Here is a 15,914-nt window from a genome sequence, read left to right as displayed (position 1 = left end):
TATATATAAAATAAATATATATATAATATAAATATAAAATATGAGATATTTTGACATAATATATCATGGAGTTTTCTGCCATTTTTTGACATACTGTATTATGACATTTTTGGCCATTTTCCAACATTGTATAATATGATGTCTCTCTACAAGCTATCATATATCTTTTCAGCAATTTTTGGATATACTGTAGTGATAATAATAAAAAGAGGGTGGGATAGTTTGAAAAAGGTTAATGACCAATAACAGCACCAGAATATTAAATATGACAGTACCAAAATCACTTAGGCACTCAGGTCCTTTAAACTTAGAGAGGCAGGAGAAATTGTTCCAGGTAAGCGAACAAATTTAACAAATTTTATTACAAAACTTTCTTTAAAAGGCAGTAAAAACCAACAACATGCACACAGGATTAGGGGAGGGGAGGAACTTAACAGTGCTGAGGTTCACCAGCTGGGAAGATGTGACAGGGCCCAAAGGAAAATAAGGTCACATCAGCCAGGAGAAAAACCAAGACCAGGGGGACACACAGCACAAAGGAAGGGGAAACCACCACCCGGGACACCAGGACCATCACCGTGGCACACAAAAAAAGAAAAAAGAACAGTACCAACAAATGTACAATTACCCAAAATCAACTTCATCAATCAAATATATAATCTAATGAAAACAAGTTGGCAAATTGCTCAAAACAATTAAAACCAAAAAGCATGCATGAGTTGCCAAAAGTGAAAAATAAATAAGAAAAATGAGACTATTCAAAACAGAGTTCTTAATACAAAATAAACCATGAACCACATGAATAGACAGAATACAAAAAAAATGGAAACACAACGTAAGGGAGTTAACCCCACAGGCTACACACTAAATGACCAGTAAAATTGAATTAACAATTAAAACAAACTCCCAAGCTACATTAGCCCCAACACCACGCCAGCCATAGCATTTTAAGGTTGGAGAGCCGCAAACGAAGCCCAGGGCCGAGCTGAGTGGCACTCGGGAAGTAGCAGGCCGAGGCACAGCAGGCGAAGAGAGGAAACAGGCCAGGCAGCAACAGTTAAGTGGGTGTGTGGCACAACCAAAGCACAAAAAGAAACGAACAGAGGCCAAGCAAAGCAAAGCAGCAGCCCCTGTCTCCACGCTGCCGCCACGCTGCAGTCGCAGGATTCTGTCACATAAGAGCTGAATTTAGCAGGCTTGAAGTGCGAGGTAGGGCAAATTGCATAAATAGCCATAAGGCATACATACCAGTCAGGCCATCTCAACGATCACCTGAGGGGGAAGAGGGGTGAGCGCCATGCTTTAGTGGTGGTGGAAGAACAGCCAAAGAGCAATTACGTGGCGACAGTATCTGCAGTCTGAACGGCTATAACAAGCGAACACTTTTTTAGTAATACAGAAACTTGGATATTCTTTTTTATTTTAAAGTCAAACAATGCACCTACTGCTGCATTACCTGCGGGAAAGAGGAAGTGAGGCGACCAGGAATTACAGCAGCCTGGAAGTAGGCCTCTGAGCTGAAGAGCAAGAGAGGGTCAGGAATACACCGCACCATTTATGCCCTGAAGTGGTGATAGCCTAACAATCAAAGAGACAGACAAGGCAGCACACTCATGTGAGAGCAAGTTTTTGGCCTTTTTTCTACATGCTATAATATGTCGTTTTCAGCCCTTTTTTCACTATGTCAAAATTTGACGTTTTTCTACCTGCTATACTATGCCACTTTCAGCCATTCTTTCAACGTGTCAAAATTTGACGTTTTTCTACCTAGTATATTATGTCGCTTTCAGCCATTTTTTTGATATGCTAAATTATGAGTTTTTGGTCTTTCTTTCAACATTATATACTATGACATGTCTCTACAAGCCATAATATGATGTTTTCCACAGTTTATTTGACATTTCAAAATTTGACGTTTTTCGACATACTATACTATGTCGTTTTTAGCCATTTTTTCGACATGTCAGAATCTGAATTTTCTGGCATACTGTGGAGATAGGAAAAAAACGAGGGTAGGAAATTTTGGAAAAGGTTGATGACGGACAACGCCACTGTGGGGAATTTCACCCCAGGAAATATTAAATATGACAGTGCCAAAATTGCTTCAGGTCCGTTATACTTGGTTCCAGGTAAATTTAACAAAACTTTCTTTAAAGACACAGTAAAAAGAAAAACAACACGCACATGGGATTAGGGAAGGGGAGGAACTTAACAGTGCTGAGGCTCACCAGTGGGGGAGATTTGTCGCGAAGGGGTTTGAGGGGTCCCAAAGAAAAATAAGGTTACCTCAGCCACTCCTGTCACTTGCATGTACACTTCGGTGAGGGAGGAAAACCAAGACCAGGGGTACACACAGCACAAAGGAAGGGGAATCCACCACCCGGGACATCAGGAACACCTACAAGGCACTCTGCAACTGTAAGGGGGGGAAGGAAAGAGGGTTAGTGGGGTACACTCAGCTAAAAAAAAAGAAAAAAGAACAACAAATGTACAATTACCCCAAATCAATGAGAAATCATCCTGAATTACAAAAAATAATTAATTACTTCAAAAAGAATGACAGAAACAAAAATTAAACAAAGGGCTTGAACACAGTACTTCATAAAATCAAATAACTAATCTAATGAAAACAAAATGGAAAATTGCTCAAAATAATCAAAACTAAACAGCATGCATAAGTTGCCAAAAGAAGAAGAAACAAAAAGAAAAAGGAGACTATTCAAAACAGATTACTTAATACAAAATAAACCATGAACCACATGAAAGATAGAAACAAAAAACTATGGAAACACAATGTAAGGGAGTTAACTCCACAGGCTTCACACTAAATGACCAGTAACACTGAGTTAACAATTAAAACAAACTCACAAGCTACATTAGGGCCCACACCACGCCAGCCAAAGACAGCCTTTTTTTTCTTTCAATGACATTTTCTATTTTCGATGACAGTAGTTTTCGGTTTTGACTCTGTGTCACTCTTTTGGCGTGGAGGGGAGGGTTTGAGGGGACGGGACTAGGAGAGCAAGATTTACATAACATTTGCATACGGAGAAGAGAACGGCTCTACTGTCCACAGTATAGAATCTAAACGGATGACATAATTTTGTAGGCCAACCAGGAAGTTAGCATTGCATTGGTTCCTCCGTCAAAAACCTTATGGGATTTTTGAATGGGATTTTCGATTATTGAATTTTCTTATTATCGTCAACATTTTTTAACATACTATACTTTGTTGTTTTCAGCCATTTTTTCGACATGCTATACTATGACGTAGTATGTCGTCCAAAATAGCATAAAAAGTTATCGTGCAGTATGTTGTCCAAAATTGCATAACAAAAGTCATAGTATATTATGTCATCCAAATTTGCATAAAACAGTCATAGTATAGTATGTCTTCCAAACTTGTGTGAAAAAGTCAGTGTTTTATGTCATAAAAAAATTAATAAAAAAGCCATACCCTAGTATGTCATCCAAAATAACATTAAAAAGTCATAATATTGGATATAGTCAAAATAGCATGAAAAAGTCATTACAGTATGTTGTCAAAAATAATACAAAAAGTCAAAATATAGTATGTCATCCAAATTAGCAGAAAAACTTCATGTATAGTATGTCGACAGGTAAAATGCTGAATTTTTAAGTTACATACACATAAGAAAACCCTAAACAGCTGACTTAGAAGTAAAAGGAAGTTCTTTGCCAACTGTAAGGACGAAGACCAATAACAAGTAGAACATTTAATAGCAACTCTACAGTGATCACACGATTAGCAAGTACAGAGCAGGAACAGGCATCTCTATCCTTCTAATTGTTTATTTTTGGAAAAAATCCTTACATTTCACTTGGTTTTATGTTGTTCTGGAAAAAATATGCATATTTTTCATTTAGTTCCCTTAAAAATAATTTAATGTGTTTCTGTGAAATTCAACATTGCCAGTAGCACATGAAATAAACAATCTATTATCCTACAAAGTAATAAGGATCAAATTTAAACTACCATACATGAACGAATTACTTAGCTTAACCCATGATATTTTGTAAACGTCTAAGATGGTGTGTGCACACCTGTTTCTCCACCAACATCATGTAATGTGTACTCTTAACCAACTCACGAGATCCCTGGAGCTCTCTAAAAATATAAAAAATATATTTTTTATATAAATATATATATAAAATAATATATAATATATAAAAATATATATTATTCCTTAGTTTGCAAGTAGACTTGCAGGTAAAATGTTTTTACTTTTATTCATCTGAGTCCAAAAAAGCTTAATAAATGCTTTCTACAAATGTTTTTTCCCAAATAAATAAATAAATAGGTGTACCTTGTGAAAAAAATATGAATACAGCATACTATACTATACTATACTATGCTATGCTATGCTATGCTATGCTATACTATACTATAAAATACTCCCCACCTTCATAATTAAATAAAAATCAACATTCCTCACACACAAAATTACACAAAAATCATCATGACTTATATCATAATTTTCTTTCTGTTTAAATAAAAATAGGAAACATATGAGGCACCGGCATCAATTCCTAATGGATCTTTCCGAATTGCTCTCTTAATACATCAAGCATTCACACCAACCCCTTGACAACTCTATCTTCCACACATCTTAACGCACCCCAAAGTCCTCGGGGCACCCAGGAAAATTAACCATTTAATAGCAATAAATAACAGATTCTGTCTCAAGGGGACTTCAAATCAGCACCACCTCTCTCTCTCTCTCACACACACACAATAGTGTAGCCTCACATAGCTGGATTAACACAAAAAAGCCCAGTCAAATGTTTTATGACTAAGATATCACATATGTAACATTCAAGCACACATCAACCTCACAGGATGTGACAGCTTTTCAGAAACTCCATCACAACAGCATATGGAAGTTTGTTGTTTGATGGAATGAAAAAGCATTTAAATCAAACAGAAAGATACCAAAAGCAGAGATAATGTACAATGAAACTATGTACATTTACCCAAGTACTGTACTTACTACAAATTTGAGGTACTGTATATGAGTATTTCCATTTCATATTACCTACACTTCTTCTCAACTCCATTTCAGAGGGAAATTGTATTCCTTTTACACCATCACATTTATTCAACAGCTTGACTTACTTTATGGATTACAATTTTGCATAATATTATCATTATAAGATTTTAATATAAGAAACTATTGAATAAAATATATAAATAGTATAAAGAATAGTATAAATTAGTTCTATGTCAACCAACTACAACAGCATAATCCAAGATAAACATAGTAATTTTATATATAACGATATATAACAGTGTCTATTCACTTCACATGATATATTGAAGTAACTTTACTTTTTATACTTTAAGCACATCTTGCTAGTAATTCTGTTTTTACTATGTGACATTTGAAATCAATGCTTTCAATTGTAATTAAGTCATTTTATATTGTAGTATTAATACGTTTAATTAAAGAAGAATTTCACTGTTGGAAAGATGGTCTTTTCATAAAACTGTGTTGTCTGCAATAAATGCAAATACTTTTGAAACGGGTGCTATATGTCCAGAGAAAGCAGAGGAAAAGGGCTGTGGTATTTGTATTTGCTCAAAAGGTAGAAAATCCTCAACTTCCAAAATGCAATGCTGTGCACTGGACCAATTAACGCTCTTACTGGTGGATGACATAATGAGTTTCCCATCAGAAAACAATATGGCGTCCAGCTGATGACAAAAGATCTTGTATTACAGTTTAACGGTTAGCTAAAATATGTTTCTGGAAACACTGTGGGTGAAGCATAAGCAATGCAGCAACAGAGTCATGTTTCATATGTGATCCGCTCTGCTAAGTTTTACGTGTCATATCAGTATTTTCAGTGACTATTTCTACAATACAGGAAACAGTATGGCGCCCTCGGTGCAATAAAAGAAAACATTTTAGGGGAAAAATAGCCAACACAGTCAAAAAAAAAATGTTGGTGTATGTTTGATCAGCTCTACCGAGTACGTAGCGCGTCATTCGGTGGATTTGAACGGGTAAAAAAGGAGATCTAGATGCTGGTGAAAGTGAGGGGAGTTTACCACTGTTCATTTACACATACTACCGTCATTGTTCCAATACAAAGCTGGTTCAATATCAGCAAAGTAACAATTTATGTAAAGGATCTGAATACTTCCTCCACTGGTTACCATGAGACTTTATAAAACAACGCAGCACTATTACATCCTGGGATTTATCTTTTCTGTCAGTGGCATTCCCATTAATACCTCTTTCTTCATCATTTCTGTTTTTCTCCTTTTCCTTCTCTGACAATGTATTCCGTTACAAGTCCTTGTATTAGTCAAAAAGGAGCACTGCTTATTTGTAAAAACATAAGTGCAAATCAAATCAACATTGAACAGGGACAGATGAGAGCTGCCTACCTGTGCACACGCAGGAAAAGGGGGCAGTTATTGACCAATTGATTTGATGTGAAGGAGGGGCATTCTTTTTCCTGCAGTGGAAAGACCTCCACTGTAAGGCGAACAATCACTCCACCACCTTACCTCTAACTACAACTACCTCTAACACCCAACTGTGTCCTCAATCTCTTCTCCAACGGGCCCAGGTATGCAACTTTTCCGTCAGCACTGTTATGTATTTGGCTTTCTATTTCACTTTAATAGGGGAGAAATTGGCAACATATTCTTTTACAGCCCCCTGGCACCATTAGAAAGCCTGCTGTCATTTGGATTATTTATGAAAAACTATTTCATGCTTACTTACATTTGCTGCTTATTTTCCCCCAGTGTGACCTGCAGCAGATTTAGTTCCATTTCGAAAGCCTTAAAGCCAATTCTTTATATCTGCAGGTCAGCCTTCTCGATTGAGTCGAGATTGAAATACCAGTGTGTAGTGGGAAAGGTATGGCAAGAGAAAACCAACGGTCTTTTATTGTGTTGAGGGCTATAGTAAAAAGGGAAGGGGGGTAGTGAAAGAGGAGAAACGATACAGGGCTGAAGGCGGGGGAACGGGGGTGATTTTTAGTTAGTTTGATGTAGAACTGTAGACACCTTCAGAAATAAGAGGCAATGCAAAGGCAGCAACAAAAGTTGAGGAATGCATGGGCCGCAAACATCCAGCTGCTCGTGTGCAGCAAAGACAACAAAGACCAGCCAAGAACTGAGTCAGCAAATTGGCATGGAAAGTGAAAACAGAAACATAAAAAACAAAGTGGTCTTAAATCCACAAGATTTTATATTTCATCCAAAAACATGTCAAATACCGCTGCTTGCGGGGTGTTTTACAAGGTCTGCAGTGATAAACTTTACTTTGGGGGGGGGGGTTGTTTGTGATTTTTTTCCTCCACTGTGTTTCTAGAATCTATACTCATATTCCTGTCTGTACACGAAAATTGGCAATCTTTGTCTCTCAACATATCAAATAAATCAAAATAAACTTCCCCACTAAGGAGCTCGACGGGCCAGGACAAAGCAGTCACACTCCCCTCTGCAGCATGCATCTATACTCATAATCCCATACTGTATGAGATGGGATCTTTCACTCCCCACTGCACACACACACACACACACACACACACACACACTTTTGATCCTGGTTTGGCCTGGGCTTTATACAGTGACCCTAATAAACTGCGGCGTGGCTGGGCAGGTTTGTCACTGTCACAGGTAAATGATGTAATTAATGAGCGTGTAGTGGAGTGGATGGGAGCTGCGGTGTTAGCTTTTAAACACCTCTCCAGCTGACTGGGTTTGGGGAGGCCCAGCTGGACACAGCCAGCGGATCGATAGGGGGTCAGGGGTCAGTCAACCCTCCCATTATGGCCCTGGTAGCTCCCATCATCGTCTGGCTAACGATGCCTGCAGGAGGGCCAGTGATGGAGCTGCTGCAGCAGGAGGAAGCAGCCTCTGGAGCTTCAAACTAAGGCTGGTGTGGTTTCTGGGGATGAAGCCAAAAACTCATATCTATAATATTTGTTACTACTGATGTATAGACTCTTAATGTTCTTTTATTGAGAAATATTGACCACTTTGTCGGGTCACACTGGTTAATAATAGACTAAGAGTAATATGTTTGTATTTTCATACATTATAATCAGTGTAGCCCATCAGTATTCTTTTTCTCGCTCTTTTCTTGTCACATTTTTACCAGTTTCTTGCAATTTGCTCATTGCCTTTTTTCCCATGTTTCTGAGGAGAATTAAGCCTATGTATTTGCTCGGGGTTCAAAGGTAAAATACTTGTGAAAGACATCTGAATGCAGCACAAGAAAAACTGATGTTGGTCCAGGTTTTAAAGGGTTAATCGAGACAGAAGAGGGAACAAATTTCTGCACAAATATCATGAAAAATCCGATAACATCTTAAGAAGGATCCGTCTAAAAAACTGCCATTAGTTGAATTATAATCAAAGACACTTGTCAACCTTGTTAAATGTTGCTCTGTCTGAGATTTTAATGCTGTTTGCTGCCATAGAAATGAGCTGCTGAGTTTCTAATATAATGCCTGAATTACAATAAAATCAATATAGCTTTTATAAAAGTAAAAGTTAAGAGCTGTTTCTTTTCTTGGATTTAAACTGATATCTAAAAATCAGAGTATCTCTAAAATTATATAGTATTATTCATGTTTTTTGTTTGCTTTAAAATAAGTTAACTGTCATTAATCTAAAACGTCCCTCACATTGCTGATACCATCCATTTTAGACCACCCATTACTCGAATTCAACAGCCGTCCATACAGATCAAAACTCAAACAGCTAATTTTAAACGTGTCACACTTTTCTTGGAGCTTTGAGTTTTTTATCCTGTAGTTGCCCCGAGTGACACTGCTTCCAGTTTTGTTCATGAAGTTGATACATCATTAATATCACAGCAGGGGGACATGGGAAATTGTTCCCAGCCAGATCAATTTTGATCAATATCCTTAAAAAGGGTAGAAGCCTAATCTAAAACTTCTCTTGCATTAGCAGAACTGTCCAATTCAGATCGCTCTTTACTCAGACTCAACAGCCACTCCAGCAGATCCATACAGAGATCAAAACTCAACAGCTAATTTAGAGTGTGCTCGAGTTTTTTTTTTAATGCTGTGAGCTCCCAGGGGAACACTGGGACCAGTTTTGTTCATGATGTTGATACATTATTAATATTACAGCAGGGGAGCAAATCATTCCTGACCAGATTGGGTTTGATCAATATCCTCAAAGGGCAGAAGCCTCATTAATCTAAAACTTCCCTCACATTAGCTGAACTGTCCAGTTCAGACCCCTCTTTACTCCTGCAGATCCATGAGATCAAAAGTCCACAGCTAATTTAGTTTTTAAAGCTGTGAGCTCCCAGAGGAATACTGGGACCAGTTTTGTTCATGATATTGATGCATTACGATTATTTTGGGGATCTTAATTTGTAATTTTTTATGAAACATCCCTATGAACATTTTACTTCTGTCAGGTAAAAACATGTTTATTCAAGGTGGAGATCATTATATCACTTGTTACTGATCACAACCACTGTAGACAATCCTTTTAATTCCAGCAGACACATTTCGGAAGCTAAGAAAAATATGCACCTTATCTATTTTTGATGGAGTCGCAGCATTACTGGACTTTTAATGGTGTCAAGTTTGTCTGTAGGCTGTAGCAATACAAAGTAGGAAAAAACAATAATAAAAACAATAAAAAAAGACCAAAAAACTCTCTCTCTCTCTCTCTATATATATATATATATATATATATAGATATATAAGAAAATACAGGAATATGACCAAATCAACGAAATCTGTAATCATTCTGTCTCAATCTGTCTACAAAATCAGAAAGGCAAAACACTTCTGAAAAGCTCCCATTATGGTGCGAAGCTGTGCAAGCCAAGATAGCCAAGAAGCTAAAAAAAAACGAGAACTAATTCATCTGGTATTGTGACCGACTTAATTGGATTATAACATGCGGGGTATTAATCTGGTTCAAAAGAATACCCTACTTTTCTATGGATGTCAGTGTTTGGCCCACGACAGAGGCCAAATTGTGACCTGCAACAGCCGGTAAAGACTGTTTTTAGACAAGTCGACTTGGGCGGCCAGTCAGTCAATAAAACGGGCTTTTCAATAATTAAGAGTCAAAGCAACCATGAGTGGTCCTTCAGCATACAGTCATTAATGTGCACACAACACTAGGCTGATTGGTCCAGTAGTATTCAAGATTAACTGTGGACAGTCACACAATGACACACATGCACATGATCCTCTCCAGGCTTATGCCTGACAGAGATTAAAAAAAAAAGGTTTTCCTGATGAAGGTCTAGTTATCAAAATGTGGCAATAAATGTATTTCTTTAGTAATAATACTCAAAAGTTTGACAGTGTGTTGGCTCTCTTCTGCAAATGGAGAGTGTCTTCATTAGGTCAAGCTGTAAATTGAGTTTATTTGTGCACTAAAGCACCTTTCAACAACAAGGCAATATAAACTGTTTTACATAAGACATAAAAAGGCATTAAAACAAGATATAAAAGAGAGTCAAGTCAATAAAAGGCACATAAATAGTTCTTTAAAGGAATAAAATAAAACAGAAGCTAAAATTGAGCTGAAGTACTCTGTATCACATAAGTCTAATTCAGGAATTTGGTGATATTTCAAGTGAATTAAAGGAGATAAGTAAATTAAAAGAGCTGAGCTGAAACGATTGGTTGAATAATGCCAAAAATGCCAAACATGCAGTAGTAGTCAGACAAAAAAGGCAAGACAAAAATACTTAAATTTGCTTTTTTTTTTTGCTAGTTTTGGACATCATAGACCAAACAATTATTCGGTTGACTAATAAGTTGACAAAACAACCATAGTTGCCGTTTAAAATAATAAGGATTTTTGTTTGAGTCAGAAGTATGAATGGCTAAGATCAGTGCTACATGAGAGCAGACATGCTGAGAGTGTATTCTCTACCTGTGACCCACTGGTGTTTAAAGATGTGCCAGTGGACGCACTATATTATCTTCCTATGGACAGGCTAATCTATTATCAGCCCTCTTGCGGTGCGAGTGAAATGCTCGTATTAGGGCAACTGTGCGTTCAGAGGCATCATTCAGGACAATGAGCTATAGCCAGAGAGTGACAGGCTAGAAAAATGTCCCCACTTTTCAGGCTGTACAAATGACGTTTGGCCACGATAACTCACAACTGGACACTTCATTTCGAGTCGGGAGCTGGCTGGCCAGTCAAAAGCTATCATACCATCTTCTTTATTTGTGGCCCATGGTTTTGGTAGTGGGACCATCAAATAAATACTGCTAAAATGCCACTTCAGTCAAAAATATTGGCCAATTCTTTCTCCGACGTGACTGGGTCCGGATGGCAACCTGTTTCTGATGGTATAAACCTCTAAGAGTCAGGTGGTCGGGCAGCCAGCATCCATCAGGCCAACAGCACCGTGAGTTAGTGTTGGATATATATATGCATGTGAATACGAGTGACCAATGCTGCTGAATCCTTGGAGGCATTCTCAAAGCATAATAGTCAAATGAATTGATTACCAATTTATCATCGGGGCACTGCTTGCTTAGAGGAGTAATCACTCACCGATAAAGAAGAAATGGCTATGAATACATTTCAAGGATGACAATCTTTGAGGAGTAATAGTATAATTTGTCACATGTGACAGTCTATTTGATTGTTCTCAATATTTCAGCCCGGTGGAATATTGGACAGAAACACGCCGGGTTGTCAGAGCCAAGCCAAGGTGTGTGTGTGTATGCGTCGAGTGGCGCTTTAATACGGTAATAAGGCAGTCAGAAGAACACTTAGACTTCCTACGGTGACAGCAGCTTTATCGCGCATCACCTCATAAAGTCCCATCATATCTGTTTGCCACTATTATCAAATGGGTGTTTAGCGTGCTTCTGTGTGTCTGTGTGTGGGTGTGCGCAAGACATAGAAAGAGGATGAGTGAAAACAGTCTGTGTGTGTGTGTGTGTGTGTGTGTGTGTGTGTGTGTGTGTGTGGAGGGTAATGACATGAGAGCACAAAAAGATCAGCAAGAAAAGTGAGTTGATCCTGGCCGCAGGCAGAAATTCTGTAAGATTTTAAGCTTTCTATGAGAAAAATAAACCCATCCTCCCACGCTGAAGTGAAACATTTCTCTTTTTCTATCTCCCATTCCCTCCTGAAGCTCAGGCAGCTGTGGTCAAACTTAGGTCAATAAAATGTCTGTCTGTCCATTGAGTTGCCACATCTATCAAAAGATGAAAGTTTGTCTTTAAAGGAGAGATAGAATTCAGCGGGGAGAGAGTGGGCCCTTTCTGTGAGGCATGCAGGAAATTAATCAAGGAAATGGGGTTTTTGGTGTGCCTATATCACATCTAATCTATCCTTTGTCCACATGTAGCCGGCTCCAAGCCTCACCAATCAAGAGCGACACGCTGGCTTTATGAAAAGCCACTTGTTCTCTGCATAATTGGGGGGTCTCATTGCTGAGTTAAATGGGAGGTGGAGATGGAGGGAGGGGCAGTCTTGTTTGCCCATGTAAAGTGTGATCCAGATAATAGCATTCTCATCAAAGGCGGCAATTACATTCATTACAACAGCGCAAGGCGCGCCTGCAAGGAAATTAAGTGGTGAGAGGAAAGAAAAGCTTAATATATACCTCCTTTATCCTATCCCCCACCTCTCAGTTCTTTTTCAAATGCTCCTCGTGGAGCGGGAGACCTCAAGAAAGAAACAGTCTCAGTAGGAGAAGAATAAATCTTGTCAAAGTCCCCCTTCACCTTTCTGCCTCCAAGAGGCTCCTGTCTACCGTTACTATGGCTGCACTTGTCTAGGATTAAAAAGCTTTTCCAGGAGGGTAATCTCCAATGCAGCTTTTACACAAGCCCAACAAATGACACCAAGTCTTTAAAAACTGCTTAAGACCTTCTCTAAATTAAATTCCAATTTCTTTCAGGGAAGGAGGAGCAAATCAATTGTCTTGTGTGGCGTTAAACCACAAACAGCCTGTAAATCAAGCGGTTAAGAGGAGAAGGGAACCTTTTCATTCAAGGCCTTTTAAATGTGAATCAGAGCAAGTGGATAACACTGCAACCTTCTCAAAGACAGGTGTTGTCCCAGAGCCCATTCTGCACGAGGTGTGTATATTCAAACTAGCTCATATTATTTAGATTAGTCTTGTTGTGAAGATCTGGAGTTCAAGTCAGGCCTTTATAAAATGTTAAGTATGTGAGTAATTATATCAGAATACACAGAAAATTTGGATTAATATTATGTCATTTTATGATGGCAAATCATTCAACATCCACCACAGTTTTTCAACAAAGCTGAAGTCATTTCTACGCAAGTTTCCATCAGTGTGACCACAGCATTATTGGGTGTAAATGCCAGCCCCAGTAAGCCCTATTAGAGTATTACCTGCTCTCAGTCTCATTAATAAATGCTCACTGCCCTTTAAAAGAACAGCTTAATATATCGTGCAGTGGACATGTCATTAATGCAAAATTAAGTTTGATCAATTATTCCCCTAAAGTATTTTTAGGCTTAATAAATCTGTCCTTCAAACTAAAAGCCACAAACTGCGGGAAATGCTCAGTTGTAAATACAACATAAGATTATTGTTTCAATGATTTATACCATAGGAATTAAAAACAAAAGTATTGACACAAATGAGAGCGCAGAGAAGTGTGCACTTTGTCTTTTCCGAGCCGACAAATCATTGTGGCTGTGTGTAAATTATTCAACAGGATCTGGCCCCGGTGGAAACCTGAGCATAATTAAATTGCAATAAAATAACATTAGTGTGGACAGGCTGTTAGAAGGTGGTGTAATTGGCTGCTCGCTGCGGTCATGGTTCAACTGATGAGGTCGACTGTCATGTCTTCTACCAGTCCTGTACATGTTGTCCCTGCGGGGACTGACAGCTGACACAGACAGGACTCGCTAGCTGACTGTACACTGAGCTTTCCGTGTCTGTACAGTGATAGCCACGAACTTTGTTACCTTAATGAGTCAAGGTTAAGAGTTATGAACAATACTCGCCTACATGTTTTATATATTGTGTCATGCTTTCTCAAAACTGTGTGTGGCAGAATGGGAAATACCTGTTTCATCACTGAGACACGTAGGCCATCTAGTGTCCAAATGTTGTATTGCATCCACATGCAGCCATGCAACAGCAGGTTCAGGACCAAGTTTAACTGTCAAAAATGTTAGAGCTGTATGTTAAAACTATCAATAATTCTCAGACAACAAACACATAATTCACAAAATACAACATACCATCCAGAATATAGTGTTAACAGGTAGATCTTAAACACAAAACAAGTGACTCGTGTTACAAAGGTTTACGTTTCTGCTGTAATACTAACAGTAGCAGTTGTAACTCAGTAAAAGGACACCACAGCCTCACTCAACTTGGTCATTTGTCATCTTCTCCTCAGTGGTTTTCCTACAACTTTGACACAAATGGGGCAACGTGATCTTCACCAAGCGCTTACTGGTAAATTATTGATTGTGATAAAACATGAATGAGTCAATAGCTTTTGAAAGTAATGCAATTGTTGTGCCTCATTTGCCACTTGTGCATAATTGCAGGCCGTATATCTGAAAGTGTGTCATGTCACTGACAGGAATGGATATCAGTTAACTTCATTAGCAGAGGCGGCAGAGAGGGGTGTTTCAAATCCTCATGTCTGTAAAAAAATTGCACTGTGCTTAGATGACAAAGTGCACAGTTGAAGGTGTATGGTGAGTTTCAAAAGTGATATATTTTTTTGTGACAAATAATGCAACAATGACAGTATTTTTTTAAATTAGCAGTTACACCTAGGATGCTATCTAAAAAGAAATTGTAAAATTAAGAGCCAAGACTTGAATACTTAACTGGCAATCATCATAGGGACTGTACCAATCTAAAAATGAGTACTAATCAGACTTCAAGAGACAAGTTTGTTCTCTTAATATTAAAGCTGCAGCTCACAAAGGAGGTCTGCAAACTGTAGGCTCGAAATAAATAGCTTGTTTTGAGCCCAAGGTGTGCAGAAACCCTTTTTTACTTGCACTGAAGTATTTTTTTTTTTTGTCTTGCACCCGAGTATTTTTGCCTGGATGTGCACACACCTGGTTCCTTTTCTTAATATTGTAATGTCTAATAAGATTTAAAAGACAAGTTTGTTGTAATATTTAAGCTGCAGGTCACAAAGGAGGTTTGCACACTGTAGGTTCCGTTTGCAGAACTTTTTTGTGACTTGCAATTAAGTATTGTTGGGTTTTTTGGGGTTTTTTTTTTTATCTTGCACCTGATTACTTTTGTTAAGATATGAGCACACCTGGTTGCTCTTCTTAATATTAAAGTTAGGGGAAAAAAGAAAAAAGAAAGAAAATAAATGTTGCAAGTTTTATCATAAAGCCAATAACACACAGTGACTTTCACAGATACTAAGATGACGTTAGCTCCCCTGGAAACGTTGCTTTTAAGCTTGTTGCATAAAGTTTGTTTGTAACGTTGGATGCTTGGAAAGCACTGCTTCGTGCATTTACTTTTAAAAACGTGCGTTTTAAATGTGTCATCTTCCTTCATTCGACGCAAAACTAAAAGGCCCAAACTGGAATGGACGTTTGCAAAATAAAATGTTATTTATAATACACTCACCAAATCCTCTGGTGCACGTTTTTAGGCCTTGTCAACTGTCAAAATGGCTAACTTCGGTCCTCAGACGCAGAAAAATGGCAAACATGTGTGTTGTGACGTCTTGTTGTGCTTTACAATTGTTAAACAATATTGATTTGTCGACTTCAAACTGTGAGGGCTCCTGTATTGCTTTGTATTTTGACCAAAGTTGGAGTATTACTGGTGGGAACCTTTCTTTGCGGGAACATTCCCTGAGCTGAGTGGTCCTGCAGACCGGGAAAACATAGACTCCCGGAAACACGTCATTCGAGGAGGACACAA

General features: G+C 38.2%; 1 long non-coding RNA gene across 2 annotated transcripts; it reads right to left on the bottom strand.

The window, feature by feature from the left end:
- Positions 1-343: 343 nt before the first annotated feature.
- LOC121939651 (uncharacterized) lies at positions 344-15,848 on the bottom strand. 2 transcript variants are annotated; one of them, XR_015778445.1, is made up of 6 exons: positions 15,615-15,848; positions 14,065-14,160; positions 2,287-2,416; positions 1,457-1,578; positions 1,249-1,366; positions 344-1,168 (listed from the first exon to the last, which is right to left on the bottom strand). It is a non-coding gene; the product is annotated as an uncharacterized LOC121939651 (long non-coding RNA). The 2 variants fall into 2 exon arrangements; XR_015778446.1 differs by having other exon boundaries at positions 344-453.
- Between the last annotated feature and the right edge of the window lie 66 nt (positions 15,849-15,914).

This window comes from Plectropomus leopardus, chromosome 13 (genome assembly GCF_026936395.1).
Source record: "Plectropomus leopardus strain MGB_pleo_1.0 chromosome 13, ASM2693639v1, whole genome shotgun sequence".
Taxonomy (NCBI): domain Eukaryota; kingdom Metazoa; phylum Chordata; class Actinopteri; order Perciformes; family Serranidae; genus Plectropomus; species Plectropomus leopardus.
This window is presented reverse-complemented; position numbering and strand designations above follow the sequence as displayed.